This window comes from Vicugna pacos, chromosome 5, assembly GCF_048564905.1.
Source record: "Vicugna pacos chromosome 5, VicPac4, whole genome shotgun sequence".
Taxonomy (NCBI): domain Eukaryota; kingdom Metazoa; phylum Chordata; class Mammalia; order Artiodactyla; family Camelidae; genus Vicugna; species Vicugna pacos.
This window is the reverse complement of record NC_132991.1, coordinates 81,395,822-81,418,921: the sequence shown is the minus strand read 5'-3', so window position 1 is coordinate 81,418,921 and position 23,100 is coordinate 81,395,822. Positions and strand designations below refer to the sequence as shown.

Below are 23,100 nucleotides of genomic sequence, written 5' to 3'. Positions count from 1 at the left end.
GGGAGCGGAGAGAAGTAGAACTTGACATATTGTGCTCTGCATAGTTTAGGACGCTTCAATCTTGCCTAATGAGACCACATTCATATTTAAGGTGTATACATATTAAACGGAAAAATAAAACACAGTCACACAAAGAGCAACTGCATGCCACCTTTGAGGAAGTTTGTTATTATTGGAGTGGCAAACACCTGCCAGGAAGGGTGGAGCTGAGACTGGAACACCAGGCTAGGGCCACCTCATGCAAGGAGACCTTACCTGCCAACAAAGAAATCTTGAAATGTTCCCTGAAAGCCTCAGGGAGACAGTGAAAGATTTTAAAGAGGATGTGTCATTGTTTAATGTGAATTTAAAAAAAGTTACTTTGGAAAGAAGTATGGATAGAGTAGGATGGGGTTGATATTGGAAGTAAAGGAGCCAACGGAGGGTAATCCAGGGTAATAATGCCAAGAATCTGGGTTATGATAGTGGAAGGAGATGTGGAGACAAGGGAGCAGATAAGAGGGATGAAAAAAGGTCAGGACCACAGAGCTGAGTGATGGATTCAATATGCAGGTATGGCTGGGGTGTGGTATAGGAAAGAGGACTCTAGTCCATACAGCTGACTATTGTTAGTCACCAGGAAGGGGCTAACAGAGACAGGACACATTTAGAAAAAAAGATCTTGTTGATGGGTTGAATTTTTATGTCCTGTAGCATATCCATGTGTAGATGCCTAGTGCCATTTGGGAAGAAGAGTCTTGTTGCTGAATGGCTCCCTTAACCATTCATTAGCCTCACAATTCACTAGATTGTATTTCTTGGAGGATATGATAATAAATTGATTAATATCAAACCAATCCACATATTAGGTAAATATTACTAGCCTCTACGGGGAATAAGAAGGGTTAAATGCATTTGGTGGAATGGAGATTGAAGTGGTCCTTAAGAACAAAGAAAAGAAGTGACATATACTCTCAGTCGTGGGTCAATGGTGAGTCGTGCTCCAAAGGACACAAAACTGGTGGAACAACAGTCCCTCCATTTGCAGAATGTCACACTAAAGAAACAAGGACCAAGAAAACAGTGAAAACTGGGCAATGTCTGCATTGCATATTTCATCTAAAAGAAGTGGAGGCACCTTTAAAACAGGATTGTGTAATATAATTATTTTAATCACCTACCCATCAGTCCCATAATGGCTTGGTATATGACTAAAGAGTTATCTAGAAAAGCTGATTGTTTAGACAGGGAAGATTAAGGGTGAAAGTGCCAACTATTATTAACTTTCATTGGCCTAGTCAACAACTGGGGATACTTATTGCATATCATACTCTGCGGTTACAAAAGTGAGTGAATCAGATTCACCTCCTGATATATCTGTAGACCTCCATCCCATTTACTAGGAGGTCTGGCCCAACCTGGTTTACAAGATTGAGTGAGTTCCAAGAGTTACCCCAATTCTACAGAAAATAAAACTGAGACAGAGTTGTGAAATAAATTGCCAACATTATAAAACTAATTAATGTCATAGCCAGGGCTGGACTCCAAGTCCCAGGCTTTTTACAATATACTTCCTTTAAGAGTCAAAGTAGATCTCATGGAACAATTTAAGGTACTAAAATGATGAAACTTCATTCAAAATAGCCCCAAACCAGAAGCAACACAAATATTCATTAATAAGATGGATTAAAAATGTTGAGGTATTCATAAAGTGGAATACTATGCAGCAATGAAAATAAATGAACTATAATCACATGCAGCAACATAGAGGGCAGACACGAAGGAGTAAAGGCTGCAAATTCCATTTACATAACATTACAGAATAGGCAAAATTAATCAAGAGTAATAAAAATTAAAATAGCAGCTATCTTTGAGGAGTGGTCTTGACTACTGATGTGTTAAAAATGTGCCCTCTCTTGATCAGGGGGATAGTTACCACTGTATACATATATAAAATCCCTTGAATTGTGTATTTAAGATCGATATCCTTTGTATATGTTTAATCCTAGATTAAAATAATAAATGATGAGCAGGAAAGAACTTGGCAAACTGGTAAAGTGTATGTCAGGCAGTATTTATAAAGCAGTTTCATAAAAAAAAAAAAAACTGGCTACAGGTTCTTGATGATTTAACTTCCATTGTTGCCTCATGCTCATTGCCTGCTCTCAGCTCAGAACTGTATTAATTAACAGCGGGACAACTACTATGAGCGTCAACTCTCTGTCTTTCCCCCTGTCTATCTACACAACACTTCCAGTTATCCTTCCTAAATGTTGGCTTGCCCCATTAAATACCTTCAGTGATTCCCCATTTCCTATAAAACGAATCACTAGCACAGATATGGGGTCGTTTGCGATCTTTCACCAGCCAATCACTGCAGCATCACCTCCGGCCTATCACCCCATTCACCTCCGTGCTTTCCTTCTTTCTTTCCTTCAGTAAATATTTATTAAAGGCCTATTTAGATAAGACACTCTGCCAGGTGGTGGAGAAATGAAAATGAATGAGAAAAAATCTTATCATTTTACTGTAGATCAGAGAAGAAGAAGCAAAGATCTATGTAGAATTACAAAGCTAACGAGGGGCCTCAAGGAGAGAGATGAAAGACGTCACGGAGGCCAGAAGGGGAGTGACAGGCTCAGCCCGGGAGGTACTGTTGCGCGGCTGACGGAAGATGCTGAGTTTTGAAAGAGAAATAGGCATGGTAGATAGGTGTATGGCGGGTGATGGCCTTTCAGGCTGAGGGAATCGCCTGAACCAAGGTATGTAGGCAAGAAAGAGAATGGGATCTCTAGACAATGAAAAAAAAAAAAACTCAGAATGATCAACTCTTACTGTTCAAGGGCGGAGGTGAGGCGTGGCAGTGCTGGAGTCGGGAAAGGCAGGCAGGGAACCAGCTCATCGAGGTCCTCGTTTGTCGTGCTGAGGAAGTTGGATTTCGTCCTAAAGGAAAGCGGCGCTCCCAGACACACCCTGGGCGACAGCCCTGCCGAGCGCCGCAGAGTTCCACCGCCACTCCACGCACTTTCACAACGTTCTGCTATTGTTCTTCTGGTTTCCTCAGCTGCAGATGCCAGCCCCCACCTGGCAAAGTGGTATCCATTGTTCTCAGCTGTCTACTTGACAACCTGGAATTGCTTTTCGTGAGCTTGGCATGGACATTAGGCCATCGGCCCCCATTAAGAAATGTTGTGAGACCAAACCCTGGAAGCTTGCTCTTCTGTTGACTGTAGCGATGTTGTTCAAAAATGTTGTTTGCTGCGTTTCACAAGGATTCTCTTCATGTGGGCACCAAGGACATGTCTCCCAGGACCAGCAGGAGTTGAGGTTTCCCAAGCACTGATTTGTATTTGTCTTAATCACACTGTGATTCATTTCAAGAGATGCTTCTTCTCTTGCTTTAGCCCACAGCCCAGTCTGTGCCCCTAAGAGTAAAGCCTGTACTCTTTTGGGGGATAAACCTCATCTTGCTTTCATTTTATTTTCTTCTGTTTTCTCAATATCCTGATTTCTGCACTTACCTTTTGAAGGATTGCCTGTGATTTTGAGATCCGTTTTGAAATCATTCTGGGAACAACTGGGAATACAAATGACTAGATGAATAAATAAGCAGATGAGTTTTATTCGTTAAGACTCGTCTTTGGTGAAGCCAGCCCAAATAGTTCCAGGCAGAGTTACTTAGTGTCTGCTCGGAATTCTTACAGCTCTTGGTTCATATCTTTATTCAAGTCCTCCTCTATTCCTTTACAAATAATCTCTGACAGGTTTGTTTATCCCACCCCTTCAGGGCCCCCCCACAAGTCAGGGACAAAAGGTTTTCATTTCCTGTTGTTTTCCCTGAGTCTAGTGCTGTACAAGATCAGGACACATTAATGCTTGGTGTCTTAATAAATGAATGAACAGGTAATGATAAAATGAAAGAAACATGAGTTGAACATATATGCCATGAGATCAGGGAATGGGGTGAAAGAATCTTAAAGAAAACAGTAGTCAGGAACCCCCAAGACGAAGGGCTTTGTAGAAAAATCTAGACATCTAGATAGTCTCAAGTCCAGAGTGGGCTGAGGATCCAAGGATCATTTTGGACATGGAGAAACAAGGAAAAGGGAGAGAAGGTGGCTGCACTGATTTGAGCAGGAGATCAGCAGGGCTGGGTGTCGGACACCGGCCATAGGACCAGAACCAGGAAAGAGATGTTTATCAAGCCCCTGAATTATCAAGCTAGAGGCTGTGTTTGGATGCTGTAAAAGCAGAGAACAGTAACAACCTTGAAAGGACATGAGCCCTTAATCCTCTGACTAAGGGCTGTCATGTGAGTTTGAAAAAAAAAAAAGCAGGATTTGAAAATTCACTTATAAAAAATTATGGAAATGGTTGTTGAGTGCTTTTATTCTAGTCTCACAGGTGACTCATATTAAGAAGCATTCCATATATTGTTCTGTGCATCGCCATTTAACCACGGTTTTCATGGGCATGGAACCTCCTTGGGACATAAAATGTCTCTGCGGGGGCAAAAGGGCAGATGGTTTCTCCCTCCGCGGTAGATTAGAGGACTGGGTCTCATGCCGGCCAAGGTATTTGCATAAATTCACTCACGTGGTTAGTAGTTAGTGGAACCAGAAGGGAGGTTTCCTGACTCACAGACTCTAGCACAATATTTAGTTTATTTTGCTGCCTCTGCAAGCTGTAGACAATGCCTGATATCAGCTTACCCAGAAGAGCGAAACTCTTCTGGGAGTTTCACTCTAGAGTAGTGACTTCCTGGAGCCTCAGGGGTAAAGTTCAAATGCATCAGCGTAGCATTTGAGGCACCTTCCCAGGCTGCCTGCATCTGCCCAGGCAGCATCGTTTCCCACAACCTTCTCGGGTGTACCTGTATCAGCTGCTTCCTTCTGAGGGTTTGATCTGAACCATTTCTCCGCCAGAAACATAAAGTGTCAGGCTCTTTCTTGACTCAAAAGGTTTTAAATCTACACAAATTTTGTCTCCATTTCATAAAAATATCTCTATTTGTTATATATATATATATATATATTTTTTAAGTGACCTATAAATTACTGTTCCTGATAGCTTAGCCTTAGAGAGAGATTGAAGCCCCAGAAAGAGGCACCATGTTTACCCTCTGGCTTTGGGGACTGCCCTACATGAACCCTAAATTAAGAGAGAGGGAGTTATATTACACTGTGAACTCAGGGCAGGGGACATCTCATCCCTCCCTACAATTCTAGCACATGCCTCAGATTTATTATATATTAGCCAAATGAATGGATGGGTGGACAGATAGACAGATGACTGGAAGGATGAATGAATGAATAAATTATATAAAAGCTATGCAAATACAGAGCAAAGGAAAAAAATAAATGGTTATCAATCACTTAGTACTTCTCAAGATATGTCCTATAATTAACCTTATGGTCTCGCTACCTTTTTTTACACAATGCTATAACCCGTATTGACATAGATACGATAATTTCACATATGATTGGAAAATAAAGACGTACTTATATAACTGATCCGCTTTTGGCAAAGACCCAATAGAAAACTCCTGAATCTAATTTATCTCATTAATTCCTTTCTCTGGATATTTGAAACAGTCTTTTTTTGTTTTCAGCATGAAAAAGCAGGAAATATTTTTATCCTAAAAATCCCTGGGGGCTATATTTACTATTTATTGATTGTACTTACTTTAAATTATGCCTTTGCTAAAATTCAGATTTGTTTCCCATTATCAAGTAGACAATAGATGGATTTCAACAGAGGTGACTAGGACATAGATGACCATCGACTTTTGTTTTGGAAAAAAAAGAACAAAGGAGAAGAAATGCATTCTTCTATAATGAAATTTAAACCGTTTCTTATTAAAAAGTAGAAGATATTTGGTAAGCAAGGAGTTAACATGTGTCAATGGAGGGTAAAAAAAGAGCAAGACAAGACAGTTGGTGGGGGCGGTGGTCCTTGGGTGGCAAAACAGAGCTATTATGTTAGGGGTCCCTGAGGAATCTTCCAGAATGTTCCAAGTGACAGCTTCTTTTCCCTCCCACAGAAATTTTGAGGAAAATTACCTAAATTAACTAATTCCCTAATTCTCTTAATTGTCCCTATTAAAAAGTTCTTACATGTACTATATTTAAAAGAGAAAGAGAGAGGGAAGAAGGAACTGAATATATTTGTCTAGCACTGCTCTCTGCAAGGTGCCATCAACAGCTGGCGACCTGAGTGAGCTGAGCCCGCTCTTCCTCTGCCCTGGCTTGTTGGGAGGATGGCAGGATGTTAGCAACTGAAGCAAGACTGGGAGAATAAAGGTAGACTCCTAGCATTTATGGATATTTTGAAATTTGGGGGTTTTTTAATGAAAATGTTGGTGAATCAAGGACATTTACAGTAATTACAAATCAAGTCTTTGGATTAGCCTGGAAAATAAAAACATATTGTATATAATATAGTTTGCCTATAAAAAGTAATTTTGTATATATTTTATATATATATATATATAAAATATAATGATAGGATAGAAACAAACACTTTAAAAAGCTAGAAAATATTTTACATCCATTTTTCTTTTTTCCACTTCCTCCCCGTCCTCTTCTCTTCTGTTTTCTCGGTCTCTCATTTCCCCTGAACAAGTCAAGGAAAAGTCTAATTCTGTCCATGAACTTGCCATGTGAACCTAGGTGGATCACTTAGTCTTTCTATGAATGAAGATCAACTCTCCTCCAGCTCTCTCCTTGTGTGATGTTTCTCTGTTTAATCACAATAGTCTGTAATGGATAAGCACTGCCTTTTCTCTTCTCTCCAGATGCTGCTGTGTGTGAGCTTCCTCTGCTGGGATGTGGTAGGATGTAGTCTATCACTAGACACAGCAAAATCTGTATGGAGGGAGGATCTAAGGGATGTTGACAGAAGGATATGAGATCTGATCTATTCAACAATAAATATGTACTTGGAGAAATTTCAGGGCAAAAGAAAGGATTGGGGGTTCTGGCTCTGCAGGATAGTGTGGACCCGCTTCGATGGTGTTTCATGGAACAGGGATATATATCTCTCACTCACTATCTCCTTCTTTCTCAGCAGTCCTTTTTCCCTGTCTACCTTTAACTATCACAATTACTTTCCCTTTTTCACTACTGTCTGAAACCTTCTTGTTTTTTGTCTAACCCTGGTGGAATTTCAAGTCTTCCTCCTTCAACTCACCCTTGGGTCAACCTCTCTGATGCATCCATGGTTGCTGTAATCGTTCTCCACCTCCAGGCAATAGGAGTGTGTCTACTTCTCTGTGCTACACGGGTTGCATATTCACAATCATTTCACATTACGCACTGTCTTGCCCTGTGGTATCAATTCCTTAATCACTGAAACATGAAGCATCCTCAAGTTAAATCATCCCTCATTCTATGTATACAGCAGATTGAGTACAGCTTCCTATACTTTATCATTGGCTCCAACTTAAGAATTCCTGTTAAAGGGATTATTCTAGCATCTCCTGTTCAGAACTCTTTGTTTCACTCTTTTTCCACATTCCAACATTCCTTGATAACTTTCTCAACCATCTTCTACCAAGTAAGGTTAAGTCATTACGCAGTCTAAGAGCAACATACCGATCTACAGAGATGAGCCAGTGTCTCAATTGTTACATGTTTAATGCTCCTTATTTTAGCAGACCAGTGGTCTAATGAAAGAATGACTTTTATCTCATTCTAAGCTCAGGTCATCTCATCTGTACCATTTGGTTTCAACAGCATGGATGAACAAAATTGTCCTATAACTGCTCAGTGGTATAAAAACAAATCCACTAGCAATTCTCATATTTTAAGCATCACTTGGTACCAAGTTAATACCAACGTGCTGCTGATTCTAAAGAGTGTCACATAAATCTGATGAACAATTTCTTTCTTGCTACTGAGGGCAAAAGAAAAAGGCATATTGATTTAAATTCCAGCAGGACTAGAACAGCGTTCTATGAAATGACACTGGGTGGTGTCTCAAAACTTATTTTTCTCCATGTCTTTGTTCCTGGAAAATCATTTCCTTTACCTTTTTTTTTTTTTTTGCTTCTCTAAAATTGCTCTTTCAAAGTTGGCTGGGAGAAATGCATTCATTTTCTTCATCACCATTATAGCATTAAACCATTAAGCCATTACAGCAGCTGAAGTATTTAGGGGAACAGGACTGCAATTCACTTGGAAACGCATCACAAAAATAAGATGGATTGATGCACAGATAGAGGAATCCATAGAGGGCTAGATATGTGATCACGAAAATGTAGTAAAATGTTAATGGTAGAATCTAGATGGAAGGTATTCAGGTGTTCACTGGAAAATTCTTTCGAACTTTATGTTTAAAATCTTTTTCATAATAAAAAATTAGGGGAAAAGAAACCATTCAAAGGAAAAAGAGTCCTTTACCCACTCTCCTAGTTCATGTGATAGCACTCAGCCTTCAATATGTTGCAGGATCTGTTCTCCACTGATGTGCAAATGGACGAGCCTTCATGTTGCAAGGGTGTAATTAGGGCACCAGTGTAGAAATTTGGCAGTCAGTGTTAAAGGGAGCATTTCAACTTTGTGCTGTGCTCATCAAAAGACAAGATGAGACACACTCTTTTGTCATGATATTTTTGCACTGTAACCTGATGAAGTCTAGCATGCTTTTGCAGGCTGAATTCTACTCTACTCACTACCAGCAAAGCTTCACCTTTCCAATAAGGAGAAACTGAAAGGGACAGAAATACATATATATATATATATATATATGTATATATACATCCTTGCTAATAAAAGTACAAGTAGAAACAAATAATGACAAATAAATGACAGCAAATCCCATAAGAATTGTAACAACCAAAAATGAAAAGAAGATGTTTAGAACCAAGAGATAAAACTGAGTGTGAATACTGTTTAGTCCATACAGAGTCATACAATATAAAAAGAGGTCATTATAAAAATTCATGTGGTATGCAATGTGACACTGGGTATGAAGCATATTCATAGAGTTTCTAACAATGCATCATCTTCATTAAAGCCAGAATTATTCTCCTTTTCCAGAATTTCATTTATGAAAGAGTAGGCGATATCCAGTTTGAGGCATAAGCCAGTCAGGGAAGGGAAATTTTTTCTACTTCTAATTCTAGGGCTAATTGTTGGTAATATAAGAACCCATCGCCTATCTAGTTACCTTTCTGAAAGGCATACGCTTTCCTGGGCTATCTGAAAATGCTGACTGTTATCAAAGACAGTGTCTAGACAAGCCACTGACCTTTTCCCTATCATGACCTACATTTGTCATTCCTCTAACTTTACCTTTGGCAGAAATAGTAAATATAAAAAGCATATCACATCTTAAAAAAATCTGAGAAGACTGTAGCCCATCAATTCTTTTCTCTTTTAATGTTAAAAGTGATCTGGAATTGATTTATTTATATCCTTTAAACATAGAATAGTTTCCATCATTTTCCTTTCTTTTTCTTTTGAATAATGCTGTTTAAAAAAAAAGGGGGGGACAAACATTCCAAAAACATACTCCAAGACAAGAAGAAAAATATGAAAAAAAAATTGAAGCTTGGCTAGTTTTGTGGTCATATGTTAAAATGTCATAGACATTTTGTTGGATGGACAAAATTTTGGCCTAATTTTATTTCTCTGATAAACTTTAATGATTTGTCAGTCACAAATGCCAGAATTGCTTTCTAATTTGGACCATGTGGTTTAAAAAAGATTTCTCAGTATCACAGAGATTTCTTTGTACCACATGAGAGTTTTAATACATCATTGAAGCTGATTTTAATAGACACATTATCTCTTAGATATTTATTCTATACATTACATTGATTTATTAAATATTAACATTTAGACATTTATTCAATTTTCTGTTCCAAGTGATTCTTAAGTATTTAACTTTAAATGTACTAAATCCTAAGTGTGATATTCTATATCTCCAGATAAAGCATTTTCACCTTAGCCAGCTCTGTCCCCTCCTTATGAAATCCCTCTGTGTTTTTTGCATGTTAGTTCCCAAGAAAGAGTAAATTTCAGGTGGTACATGAGTTTCGTATGTGTTCCCTTTGTCATGAACAAAACTTTCATAGGGAGTATATTCTGATAGTGACGTTAATAAAGCACTGAGTCTCAGTGTAGTTTCTTTGGTCGTGCCTCAAAGGGAAACAAAAAATGGCAGCACATTTGTTGCAACATTTTCTGGGGTGTGTCTGTCTGCCTGTCTTGGTCTTTCTCTGTTTCTCTCTCCCTCTCTCTCTCTCCCTCTCTCTCTCTCTCTCCTTCTTTCCCCTCACTTCTTTCTCTCTACTTCCCTCCCTCTCTCCTCTCTCTCCCCTTTTTAACCTTCTCATCTCACTTTCTCTCAATAATTTTAGAACCATTTACTAGGGTGTATATTTGAAATGTAAGCCAGGATAAGACACTCACAATGAAGTACATCTCAAGATGTACCAAAATATTCATAGTTTTCCAGTAATTGTGCCATATAGCCTATATATTTTCTCCAGTTATCTGGAAAATCAGACAGAGGCTTGAATCATCTAAGCAACTGCATAAAATTTCCCTATGTTGCTAGTGTAGACAGGCAAAGAGTACAACCTACAATTTGACAGAGAACAATGCTTTAGTTGTACTTAATATCTAAACAATCAGATATGTCTTTTTTTTCCCCATGACGTCAAACTTTTTTTTTTCAAAAGTAGTTTGCAAAGAGTAATTTCTTTGCAACTGTTTCCCCATGATTCTTCCAAAATCTGTGCCTCTTGTCTCAAGAAGCAGGACGGGGGAGAAGGAGGAGGATGACAATTATGATCATTAAGATCATGAGTATTTGAATAACTCTTAATTATATTTAAAGGACTTTCAAACAGAGTACTCCCATGGACCCTCCAAGAAATTTCTGAGATTTACATGTCATATACAGGAGTAAAAAATAAATGATAGAAGATCTGATAACCCATTCATCACATATATGGGGATCACAATAGCCTAGAATCATAACAGACATCTTTACAAATGACAATGGAATTCAGTGTTGACACTGTCTTAACAGATTTGTCTACAGTATTAAACAAGGCCATGCATCAATAATTATTGCAATGTGGAATATTTGAGAAACAGATACTGTTGTGATCATTTGACACTTTGGTGGGTCACGTATACAGGACATCTACACTCTTCACAATATAACCTGAAAAACAGCTTGAAAATGGAGTTGGCACATTCAGTAGTCACCCACCCTCGAGCACCGCTGTACCCATGGCAGTATGACACCGGCTGCTGAATCTATGTGAACTGTGAACAGAAAAGTTCCACAGTTGCTCTTCTCTCCTGAACGTGCTGTTAGAAGATCATGACCAAGAACACCGGCAGAGTAGACAAGGACTGAGGAACTGGCTGCGGGCGGCGCCATCTGCACCGATCAGACACCACCCTTTCACAATCTGCTAGGCAATTACAGAGCTGGTGGGGAACACTTGCCACAGTTCATGTCATGAAAAATAGGAGAAAGGAAAGTAATGTCTATGTTATTTAATCTGCTTGAAAGTGGCTTAAAGTAAATCTTTATTCCAAATAATTTTAGGGCTACTTAATTCCAAACAAACGTTACTCCAAATTTTAAGTTTGGATTGGCTTTTTAGAGCCCAAGACCTGATGGTATGACATGGGCCAATTTAAACTTATGTAAATTGCAGGAGAGTCAAAAACGTTATCAGCCCCATTCACGTTTGAATTTTCTTGTATAGCAACATAAAAAGATGCCAAGATATTCTCAGCTTCTCCGGGGTCATTTTGGAGGTAGGGAGCCAACAGTTCTCTCCAATTTCATCCACCCTTTCTTCCTCTACCCAGTTATGACTTTCTTCTTTGAGTAGGGGGATGCTGTGGTCTTAGAAACGCTTAAGAATTTGTAACTCTGAGGGTGGATCATTAGATGCATTTTTTTTAAGCCTAAGGAGGGGAAATTTTCCACATAGGTCTATGACATGCCTGTATGTATATGGGAGGAATTTGTCATGGGTCCATGTCTCTTTTTACACAGTATGACAAATATAATTTTTAAAAACATAGTCTATAAGTATCAATAAAGTTGGACTAGTGGTATGAAATCATAATCAGAAGAGACTAAAATGCTCCCAGGTCCATTGGAATAATGCCTACCTATAGCTTAACCAGAAACATTTACAGATCTAAAGAAATAGGTACCAGCAATGGGACAAGGAGAAACAGAATGCCAGGGGGCAGGGCTGGCCCAGGGGGTGCAGGACCACCCAGGGGAGTGATTAGCAGATCTTGCTGAATGCATCTCTAGTGAGCACTGCAGGGCAGATGGGGACCAGAAGGATTCATGATATTGCAGAAATGCTCTCCTGGAGTCCATTCCATTATGAAGAAAGAATATATATTCTCTCTCTCTCCCTCTCAACTTAGAAATCCTACCCAAGAAAGTGGAAAGTTTCTTTGAGCTTTTGAGCTTCTCTATGGAGATGCGATTCCAGAGGCATCTACTGAGGGAAGAATGGCCTCAAGTCCTGGTTAGTGGTGAGCATCAATGTGGGGTAGTTGGCAGAGCAACTCAAGTTTTGGTTTTTTTCTTTCTACTAGAGTGTAAACTCCTGGAGGGCAAGACTGACCCTGTTTTGCTCAACACTTCATACATTGTATATAACACAGTTCTTGGTATGAAATAGGTACTTAAAAATGAATGATGCATGAACAGATTGAAGGGTGAATTAATGGCCCCAACACTGAATATGTGATCTTCAGCAACTCAACATCCCTCAGACCCCTCACCTGTTGAATCAGGGATTGGGCTCCTCAGATCCCTGAGGGCTCTGAAGATGGATGTTCTGTGGTTCTGCTTCACTTGTAGGCAGTCGTAGGTAAGAAGGGATGGTGGAGTGAGCAGCAGAGAAGGGCAGTGAAGGGACAAAAAGGGGAAGGAGAAAGATGAGCAGGTTTTTCTCAGAAGACCACAGGCTTCCAAATACAAGACATGGTAATTCATTTACAGGGAGATTCTCACATCCTCTTCTCTGCTTGTCACTGCCGGGAGGTGACTCCTCTAGTGGTAGAATATTTACTGCCATGCTGGTTCCCAGGGCTTCACTTCAACAGCATCCTATACAAGAGGGAAAACCCATGTCTCTTTCCTTAAGACTTGAGCTAAGTCCTATCTCCTCTATGATTCTTTCTAGGGTTCATTCAAGTCTTCCTTATCATCTCCCCTAAACAAGTAGATGTGTCTGCCCTCTTGGGCCAGCCCTGCCCCCAGCACTGAATCTTTCAGCAACTGCTTCCTCTTTGTCCCTGCTGCCCATTAGGAGTCCCCCTCAGCACCAGCAGAGCAACCCTCCACCTGTTCTGTTTTGGTGGATGACAAAGCTGTAAAATCAAAGGCAGTTAAGTGGTAGTGTTCCTTAAAGGAGCCCAATATTGTTAGTATCAATTACATGTTAATGGAACATTTTTGTCTGATGAGAAAGAGGGAAGGGATGATTGATGACCAACCTTGGAGGCATTTATGTTGTGGCCGAAATCCATGAGAGCTGGATCTAGTCAAAACCTGGTTTCAAGTCCAGGATCTTCAGTCCTCCAGCTGTGTGACTTAGACAAGGTTCTCAATCTTTGCGAACCTCAGCTTTCCCACCTCAAATCTGGGGCAGTCTTGACTTCCCACATCATTGCTCTGATGATGACTAGCACTGGTCTGCACATAATGGGTACTCTGTTCCTATCTCTTTTTCCCTTCTAAAAAGGAAGATAACTGTTTCAAAGCCCTTTTCTTGTTCTGTGACTACATAGGGATGGCATAAAAGCAGAGATGTTGAGAACTGGGGTGATGGCAAGAATGGCCATGAGGGCTTTTGAGCTAGTAAAGGATACAACAGGTGAAAAGAGGAAAGAAAGTAAGTGATCAGAGTCCACCAAACTCTTTTATACAATCTCTTACATTCAAATAACTGTTAACCCATGTAGATGTCAGATACCACGTTGGGTACTTTCTGAGGTCATTTCTTTTTAATTTAATTGTTGCTCTAAAGAGCTCACAGGGAGACACATAGGATGACACCTATGCAATAAATTATGATACCATGTATTAATGGCTATAATAAAAGTCTGAAAAAGTGTCATTGAAGGTGGAATTAAATTAATCTTTCAAATTCTCAGTTTAAATGACAGTTGGAAGTGTGGGTGCATGATGACAAAAATAACTTATACCACCAATTTGCAGAAAGGTATTTGGAAATGGTAAAACCTTAGCCAGACTGATTAATGGCCATTGAGCTGGTCAATAATATTGGGTCGATACTAAATAAAAAGGATGCTAGAAATCAATGAGAGTTAAGACTTGTGATAATGTCTAAATCACTCCTCTCCAAAGTGCTTTACCAACATCCACTAATTAATCTTTATGATACTGTGTTGAGAGTAATAAGTATCATTACCCCTGAATAACATTTTGAAATATCAGAGCTTAGGACCTTTCACAGACGGTCCCGATGTGAGACTGAGCACTTCCTCAGAGACAACACCGCTGATCAACTGTGGATATTATATCCTAGGAGCCACCTCTGACTAACAGCATCAACAGTAGAATTGTGACACGTGGCTTTGGAATCCCAGTTCTATAATTTAGCAACTGTGTTTCTTTAGATGAGATACTTAACTTCTCTGAGCTTCAATGTCCTCATTTACTCAAAGGTATAGATGCATTTCTCTAAAAGACAGTTTCAGTGTTGGGATGAGTGCTGCTTAGAAACCCCTGGAACTAATAAGAGCTCAAGAAGCAGCAGTCACCCTTGCTGCCATTCTACTTGTTTTTGGAAACACTGGCTATGATCTGGGTAAATAGCCAAAGATGGGACCAGCTAAGAGAGACGCAGAGTGGGATTGGGGCTGCCTTTTGGAACAAAAAGAAACTAACATGACTTGGGTGCTTGCATTGTGCCAGGCATTGCGCTAAGCACACTTTGCGTTTTGGGTTTTGAAGCGTTCTAGTCATCTCTCACAGCAAGCCGGCAGTGGAGCAGGCAGAGCTAACGGCCAAGCCCGAACTCTTAGCTCTGGAACGTGGCAGCTTCCACTGCACTGGAGCAGGCACTGCTAAGAGGGTGGTGCCCACTGCAGTGGTGGAAACTGCTGGCAGGCAGAAAGACCAGCTCCAGGAAGTCTTTCAGTGAGGGTGAGATGCCAGGTGTTGAGCTGGAGTGCAGGGGCAAGCTCTGGGAGAGGAACGCAAAAACAGGAGGACCCTCATCCCAAGATGAGAAGACTAAGAAGAATGCGAGAGCACTCAGAGCCAGAGAACTACACAGACATCCAGGGAAGACTGCAAGGTACAAGGGCAGGAGGCGATGCAGTGTCTGATAAACACATGGATCAGAACTGGGAGCTCAGAGCATTAGCCAATTAACTGGATATCCTTAAGGAGGGTTTTAATTTTACTTTACTTTCAGCCGTTCTGCTACAGCCCCTTTGTCCATATGAAATTTTACTGGAAACCCAAGTTAAAATAACATCCAAATTTGTAAACTACAAACCCAAAGAAGCTGGATGCTGTCTTGCCTCTGACACCCCTCTATCTTACCTTCTCCCAGTTCCTGAATATATCAAGTTTCCTTGGCCCTCTACAGTGCTCAGATCACCTATCTGGTCTGCCTGGTAGCACCAATGCCTCCTCCCCAAGTGCAGCAGCCTCTCCAAGGGGGCTCCTTGAATCACTCTTATGATAAATGCTTCATTAATACATTCATGGAATCATCACTTTTACTGAAGTTATCTTGCTGTTTCCCCTACATCCTCACCCTTCACCTGAACTCCCCATCCCCTGTCCAGGAGGGTAGGGACCGTGTCTGTTACCCCCAGCATCACAGCACAGTCCCTGCACATGGAGGGGCTCAGTAAACATGCGCCAGATTAACGAGTTGGTAAGTGTAGAGCTCTGATGAAAGCTTCTATGCTTAAGACTTGGTCCTCTGTCCTCCCTCCATACTCTACTCTTTTGTGGCCACTAAGGCAGCTTAATTGCCACCCAGGACTCCCAGGACCTGTCCTAGGACATATGGTGAGACCTCCTTAATCCCACTCCTCTCTTGGAATCACAATCACTTTTTGAGGCAGGGCTCCCAGGTGGCAGCCAGCTCCGGGGAGAAGAGGATGCAATGCCTGGGGACTGGGCAGAACTGCCCACAGGGCAGTTTCCAGGGGCCACGCTGAAGGACCAGAGCCTCAATTCCTGCTTCTCACTATGGCAGGCAGCCTGCTTGTGGCTATAAACAAGAGACAGCATATGCATGCCCTTTATTTTACTTCAATTATTAATTTTTTGGCAATAGGAGATTTTAAATTCAATGCTTCTAAACCTAGAATCATAAGATCCTAGGGCACAAAGAGACCTTGGCATTTCCTAGTGCAGCCTCCTGCTCAACTTATATTTTGGCCATCCACCTTCAGGAGATACAATAATTGCTTATTTCAAACAACAGAGGAGAGGAGTGGAGACCTTCTCTTGCTCTCTGACCTAGAGAGAAGGAGATGCTAATGGCGGTTCTGGGAGTGGGGGTGAAAAGGTCACTTCAGTAGCTCAGGGAATTCTGACAACACAGCAGGTGAAGACAGGAGCTGACCGTCAGGTTGTAGAAAGAGAAGGGGGTGAGAGGAAGCAGCACAGACCTTTGGACAAGCCCCAGAGGAAGGGTTTCAAGAACTTGTAAAATCAGGGGCTGCTCTTGGCCACCTGCACTGCCCTCCAGGCAGCCTCTGGGGTCTGAACCCAGAGGCGAAGTAAGAAGGATAGAACAGGTTAGCCAGGGTGAAAAGGGCAGGATGTGGAGCCAGCGGGAGTTTCCCAGACCCCAGCGACGCTAACACCTAGTACCTCTTGGAAGATGCTCTCTGGGAAACCCACCTTTGCAGCCCCAGGGACTTGCCCTTGACTCTTCTCCTGCCAAAAAAAGTGCAAGACAGTGAGCCTCAGAAGTTTGTGATTTATTACACAAGTAGGCACTATCTAGCAGTCGATATTCTCATGATGGCTGTAATTTCTCAGCCCTATCCGTGGGTAGCCATGGAAGATGAATTATGTTCTAGGTAATCACACAGATTTGACTTAAAATTGGATGATTATTTAAGACATAGGAAAGAAAAAGCATAGCTTTATTTTTTTCTTTTTGCCATAGCTATGAAGTGCAGCGGTGGGCAGTTTATATGAGTTGCAACACAATGCCCTTAAGAGTTTTGATTTCCTTTGCTGATAATGACATAATTATTCCTAATTATCAGCATTGATATTAGCTAGCTTTCATTGATCGCCATGCACCAGACACCATACTTTTCACACATAAACCTCACAGACTTCAATAAGGCAGACAGCACAACTATCACTGTTTAATAGCTGAGAAAACTGAGACTCAGGGACACTAAGTCACTTGGCCGAGGGCCCTAGCTGATAGGTGGGAGGCCTGGAATATGGACCCTATATTGCCACCTACACCCTGAAACCCTTTTATCTTCTTGATACAACACCAGCCATGCAGTCAGGAAATGGAATTCTAGGCACAGCACACGTACAGGTGCAGAAGTACGTGGAAGCCCAGTGCAATGAGAAGGAATTCTATATGGCGACAGAGTCACACATGAGGAGTCCCCAGGAAGGAGGAGACTGGAGAGACAGTCAGGAGCCAGGTGTTGCAGAGATGCTGTGTGGCATGAAAGGTGTTAAATTATTACCTTTAGAGCAATTAAGATATTTTGCCTTTTGTGTCAAAGCAATGCGATATTTTAATTTTGGAAAAATTGCTGCATTGGAAAGGAGGAAAATTGGATGCAGGAAGTCGAGTAACAAAGGTGTTAAAATGATCCAGCAAAGAGATGGTGGGAGTCTGAATTAAGGCAGTGGCTATGGGAGTGGAGAAGCCACAGACGCAATGTCTCTGGAGGAGGTGGATTCAGCCAAGCTTCGTGACTGGCTGGATATAAGAGAGTGGGAAAGAAAAGGCTCAAGGCTCACCCCTCAGGTTTTCAAGTTGTATAAAAAGGGGAACAAGAGAGGCATTTAAGGTGCTGCACTGTTTTGCAGCAAAAGGCAATGAGCAGATAGATTTTACTTGGGACAAGAGTTTCGGATGTTGATTTCCTCCAGATCAGTGAAGACAGAAAAAAATGTGATCTAAAATTAGTACAGCAGAAGTGGGGAGACCTTTATGTTAACATGCATACTTACAACATCAATAGGTATCATTTGCATTCAGTTTGCAGAAAATGCCCCTGTCTCTGTAACTGCACGTAGTTTTTTTAAAAAGTGGATGAAAAGGTAAAGCCATGTAAAACAAAACACCCTTATAATATAAGTAAACAACTTGTGCTAACTTAAATGAAAACAAATGAAAGGTTAAAAGTAATCACGCTGTGCACCCCTCCAAGAGCCCCAGCAAGCAAAATGCATTTTGCCGTCATGGGGTGGCAGTGAAGTGTTCAAAACACCATAAGCAGAATTCTCCAAAAAGTAATGCAGGTGTCTAGGTCAAATGCAAATAAAGAAGTATGCAAATTGAGCTATACTTGACTACAAAATTAGATGCTTAAAAACATTTCAGGAAAGTGAAGTTTAAGTCTCACAGAATTCACCCAGTCCTCATTATAATATGCTTCCCATTTGGGCCATTCATTCACTGTACTAAATGCATGATGGGACTCCAGTTAAGTAGATTTAGAAGCTGATTATGCTGCATTAAATGTATTCACTTCAATTTTAGCCAGATCTTTTTTTTCCCCCTCTAAAAGGATTACTAAATGAAGAAAAGTAGAAAGTAAGACAGAAAATAAAAAACCCTTTAGTGATGCGATAACAAGATTAGAAAATAGGATGGCTTCTTGATATCATGTAAGAATCTAAATCTGATTTAAATAACCAAAGAATACATTTCAATGTTGTTAATTGCTTTTACTCAGTACTTGACACCTCCTATGCACACAAGTTCACCCCCAAGGCTGTATTTCTCCTGAGATACTTATGTTTTGTTATGAATTTATGTTTTAGTTTTCTTTTAAACTACATACGAATCTCACCAATTAAGAAACAAAATTTATCAGAAAGAACGCACTTGTAGGTGTTTAGACGAGTTGGCCAGTATTGACTCTGCCATTAGGGTTGAATGTCATCAATCTGGGCCTTAATTAATTTCCTAATCTCGGAAATTAGGATGTTGAATTACATTCTCTGATCTCTGAATATCTCCCAGCTCCAAAAATATATGATTTGGGAGGAAAAGAAGGCTCATTGGATGTTATTATTTGATCCTGCCTTCAATCGGCTTGTATTTAAAGTTGAAAAAAAGAAAATGTACTGATAGAGCATTCTAAAACGATTTATATGAATTTATTCTTGAATTTATCACCACAGACTTATTATATTGTACTGTCATCAAAGCTACCTAAAATTCAGTGGCTTCTAATAGAGTAAATTCTACTTGTTTCTAAAAAAAACCCAGAAGAGAAGCAGCAGAAGAGAATGACTGACAAGAAAAGAGGAGAATTTCAACCATATGTCGATATTTCAACTTGTCACATAATTTTATGTGGCATGAGTCACGCAGCCTATGAACTTTCTGAAGTGCCCTTTCCATGGAGCATTTTTAAATTATGAAGACATACAGCATGCTCCCTTTAACAGGACTCCCTTCAGCCAGCTTGCATAGATGATGGGTTAAAGAGAATTTTTATCAGTGACCTACGGTTTCAAAAATTAATACTAATTACTGTAGTATTAGTATTAGTAATACTAATTACTATAGTATTACTGTAGTATTATATACTATATCCTATTTTATAAAAATCTTTGAACTTAAAAGGCAGTTATAATAAATGCAAAATAATTTGCAAACTGTAGACCAAATGAGTAATTTCCCTCTTCTTCCATCGTTCATAACCAGCCAAGATTCTGCTGATTTTCCCCATCGTTCGAATATTTGTCGAGCACTTTCAGGCGAATGGAAAGGTTCCCATCTTTCTTCTTCTTCATTCTTTTCTTCTGGAAGCACCCAATCAATCTTCCGTGCACGTCTCATTTTTTTCTCTCATATTTTCTCCTCATCTTTTTTGTTCTACGTTTTGGGATTTGCGTTTGTTGGTTTGTTTATAAACGTTTTCTTCCAGTCTTTCTATTGAGTTCTTCCAATCTGAACAAGTATTTCAAATATCCAGGAGCTCTTTCTTGTTTTCTGATGACTCCTTTTTAATAGCATCCTTATTTTATTTTACAGATGTAAAATTTCCTTGAGATTTTATGAATAATGACCAGAGATTTTTATGTTTTCCTCTGTCCCTGAATTACCTCATTTCCATTTTGATAAATTCTTCTGTTGGTATGGATTATCTTTTCACATTTAAAAACCAAGCAACAGGAAGGTGATTTTGTGTTTTTATAAATAGTCTAGAGCTTTGCTCCAGGATGCAGTTAAGTTATTGGGAAGCAGGTTGATCCTTAATGGGATCAGGACAGTGCTCAGTCTCAGACTAATTTTTCCCACTGCCGAGGCCAGATCACCCTAAACACTCTACCCGAAGCCTGTGAATCCTGAGGTCATCTAGTCTGGCTGATGGGAACGAATACTAGTCCCAGCTTTGTTTGAGGGCAAAGCACTGTCCTTCTAATCTTTGCACAGCAATTTTTCCCCCAACTTTGGGTATTTTCTTCACCTGCACATGCACATTGGTATTCAGTTAAATGCTCATGGGGAGCCATCTGCAGATCTCCAGTGTTCTCTCTCTGTGCCATTCTCTCCTCTCCAGTATCCTCTTCTGTTAACTCTAGCTGCTTTGGTCTCCCCAGACTCTCAAATCCATCTCTTCAACTCAGGGAGTCAGACTCTGCCTGGACCCCTCTTCCCTACACTGTGAGCTGGAAACTAACCTGACAGGAAGCTGGGGCAGTCATAGGACACACATTGCTTCCCGTTTCTAAGGGACCGCTGAACTCCATCGCCTGATGTGTAGGGTCCCACAAAACATTGTGTCCTATATTGTATCCATTTGTTGGTTGTTCCTGGCAGGAGGGCAAATGTGATCTGTTACTCCGTCCTGAGCTATTGAATTATGTCTCTCATTGTGCCTGCAAGACATGGAAGCCCCTAGAGGGAATGGCAGCGTGGTACATGGCACAAAAGCATCAGAAGTTGGGGATATAAAGGAATCAAAAGATCTGTGATAAAGAATGACTTTCAATTAAAGTCATATAAATGTATGACTAATGGCCTGAGGAGTGTATGCAGTGGGGAAAATTTTGCAAAATCTGGGGTTGAAGGAATCCTCAATTTTCTGGAATCCCAGAAGAATAGGGGTTCACAGTTTAAAATAGGTTTTTTTGAGCAAAGTATGAACACAAGCTTCTTAACGCTAGCACTTTCAGAATATGAAGCATGATGAATGGATAGATAGATGATAGATAGATAGATGATAGATAGATAGATAATAGATAAAATAGTTGACATTTATAGAGTGCTCGACTAAGCACCATTAAAAGTGTTTAACAAGTATAAACTCATTTTAACCTTTTCAACACCCTTATGATGTAGGTAGTAACAGTACCCCATTATATAGATAAAAAATATGAATATGAAAAGAATATATGTATGTATATGCGTGACTGAAACATGCTGTACACCAGAAATTGACACATTGTAAACTGACTATACTTCAATTAAAAAATTAAAAATTAAAAAAAAATCTGAAGCACAAAGGAGATTAAAATTTTGCTTAAGTTGACATGGCTATTGAATAGAAGAACGTGAGCCTTTGAGCTCAATTAGTGCAATTCCAGAACCTGGATTCTTACCCTCCACCTCACAGGCGCACGTGCGCACGCATGCGCGCACACACACACACTCTATCCACTCTCCATATAAATAGAGAGAAATAAAACCACACAGTTTCTACGTCTAGAAGAAGCAGCTAATTTTCCACATTGTATCCTGGGTATTCTGCAGGAGGATAGATAATATTATTCTGCTTTCAGTCACTCAGCCTCTACTTTCTATCCCTTTGTGGAATCCTTACTTTTAAGAAATGGACATGTTGATCAGGTTTGAAGTGAGAAAGAGACTCAGAAACCTCAAAGGTGGTGATTCAAAATGCAGCAGTAAGCGGACATAAAAGGAGCATATTTTCTAGAAGACAAGGTCAAGAGCACCTGAAAATGTCTTTATAATGTGTGTTCAAAAATTCCACGTCACAGTGATTTTCACGATTTTAGAGTTCTAAGGTCCTATTATTTTTATTTGAATTTTGCAAGTGTTCATATCTGAGTATGCGAAGCATTAAACAGTTAATGTAATAAAAATTTTAAATTTTACTAAGAAATTGGAGAAGGACACTTAATGAGATAATTGATGGCCTATTATGATAAGTAATATGATATTATTTATTCAAATTAAAACATTTTTAAGAATTGATTGCAATAAACAGATTCACAGACACATAGTAAAGAAACTTATGGTTACAAGGGGGAAACTGGGTGGGAAGGGATAAATTGGGATTTTGAGATTTGCAGATACTAACTACTGTATATAAAATAGATAAACATCAAATTTCATACTGTATAGCATAGGGAACTATATTCAATACCTTGTAGTTACCTATAATGGAAAAGAATATGAAAATGAATATGTAAATTTATACATATGACTGAAACATGTTGCACAACAGAAATTGACACATTGTAAACTGAATATATTTCAATAAATAAATAAATAAAAGAATTGGGCACAATGCAGTTTGTCTGTTTAAATACTGACTCCAATCGATAGACGGTGGAATACACCTTAAATATGACATTTATCACACTGATTGACAAACTTCTTGCTGTAACTACCCAGCCCAAAAAAGATGAGATTTTAAAAATTCATAATGGTATTTCTCCTTCTGAGTAAGTCTGCACCAGTGAGCATCATGGGTGGGAGGCTGGTGGGTGTGTTGCCGTGTAGCTGTAGCAGTGACAGCTCGTGAACTCTCTGAGTGCCCCCAGGTTCATCCTCCAGCCTCTTCTCACCTCTGCCTCTGCTCACTCCCTTGGTGGTACCATCCAGTCTCATAGTACTAAATGCCAATGCTACCTTGACAATCCTCCAAAGCT

At 40.0% G+C, this 23,100-nt stretch overlaps 1 long non-coding RNA gene across 2 annotated transcripts in view; it reads right to left on the bottom strand.

Moving 5' to 3' along the window:
- The window catches only part of LOC140696668 (uncharacterized), a 35,026-nt gene extending 32,059 nt beyond the window's left edge, over positions 1-2,967 (bottom strand). For both annotated transcript variants that reach the window (XR_012073179.1, XR_012073178.1), the window contains exon 1: positions 2,815-2,967. This is a non-coding gene — a long non-coding RNA (uncharacterized lncRNA). The remainder of the gene's footprint in view (positions 1-2,814) is intronic.
- Positions 2,968-23,100: the final 20,133 nt, after the last annotated feature.